Below are 1,593 nucleotides of genomic sequence, written 5' to 3'. Positions count from 1 at the left end.
AGTTTCAAGATCCTTTTCTCGAACTGTCAATTTGTGTTAAAGAAATAAAAAGTCACTATTAAAATAAAAAAAGCAAATAAAACAGGCTGTATTTCACAGACTTGATCTTCCAGGTAACCTGCTCCTGTCTGCTGTTCATTAATGCAAATGCACCGGGAAAGGCTGAGAAGTCCTTGGGTGATTGTTTAAATTTAACATAACGTATTGAACTAATTATATTTAAAGTAAACAATACTTTTTTAAAAAAAGGAAGGTCATTTAAACAAAGCACCGATTAGTAAAAACTGTGAAAGATGAGTGGAACATTCTTTTGTTCTTCTTTGCTGTTTCCCCACGGAAATAATGAGACTGAATCTCCCATCATTTTTCTTGGTTATACCAGCTAGCTAGTAGAGTTGAGGGGACTTGCAGTCCAACAGCATCTGGAGACCTGCATGATTTTCCACCTCTGATTTAGACTGAACTCCTTAGGATCCTTAAACAGAGTTTTCCTACTTGGATGTCTGGCTGAGTTGTAAGGGTCAACCATCTCCCTTCATTTGTTACATGCCTCAGACCTTTCAGTGCATTTCCTTCTTCCCTCTCCTCTTTCCCGGCCATTGCCAAAACAATTACATATGATAGACTCTTGTTGAAGACACCACCACCACTTAAGCAGCACCGTATTTGTAATTTCACCAGGCTGTTTTCACCAAGCCCATCCACGCCCAGCACTCTCTCGAGATCCTTTTTGTCCTCTGTAGGAACTGAAGTATCAATCCTATAGCCCGTGCCTGAAGCTGTATATGAGGGGAAATGGCATTATTTGGGGCCTTGTGGAAGGTCCCAATGACCTGCTGGCTACAGGGTCACTTCCCTGTGCTTTGGGTTTCCAGGAGGGTCAGAAACACAGTAAGGTTCTTCCTTGTGCTATTCCAACCTTCTAACTTGAAAATCCAATGTGAAGATTAGGACAACTCAGACCCAATTCCCAAGACTGGAGGAAAGGACAAGATGTTACTTCTCTGAGCTATGAGGAGGGATGGACTCTAACATAGAGATGGGAATCACACAGCCCTCCAGATGTGGTTGGAACGCAATTCCCAGAGGCCATAGCTGAATAACCAGAGGGTAGGAGTTAGAGACCAACAGCATCTGAGGGGCTGCAGGATTCCCCACCCTGCTTTCACATATTGCTGGACGAGCAGGATTACCATTTAAAATTTTAGGACAGTCTTTCCCCATTGTCTTCCTTCATCTGCATTGGCTAACCATTGGCAATGCAGGCCAGGACAGAGGAAAACTGGGGTCCAAAACATATTAAGATATCCAGATTGGGTGATGTGGAACTGAGGGAAACTAGTCAATGAATCTTGGGGCCAATGGGAAGGGAATTTATCAAAGTACTCCATTATGATATTTTTGCTTGTTTGTTTCTTAGCTCTTAAGACTGAGAGGTATTACCATTTAAATTTTTAAAAAATTTCTAAATTTTAAATTTGGCTGGAAGTCTATTTGAACTCTCCCTCTTTCATTTCTGATCAATCCCATACTTGGCAGAGGCCATGAAGAAGTTAAGTACCAGTGCTAAATTCAGAGTCACACAGACAGCTG

This window comes from Sceloporus occidentalis, unplaced genomic scaffold (genome assembly GCF_023333645.1).
Source record: "Sceloporus occidentalis isolate IW3139 unplaced genomic scaffold, rSceOcc1.0.p SCAF_1, whole genome shotgun sequence".
NCBI lineage: Eukaryota > Metazoa > Chordata > Lepidosauria > Squamata > Phrynosomatidae > Sceloporus > Sceloporus occidentalis.
This window is presented reverse-complemented; position numbering follows the sequence as displayed.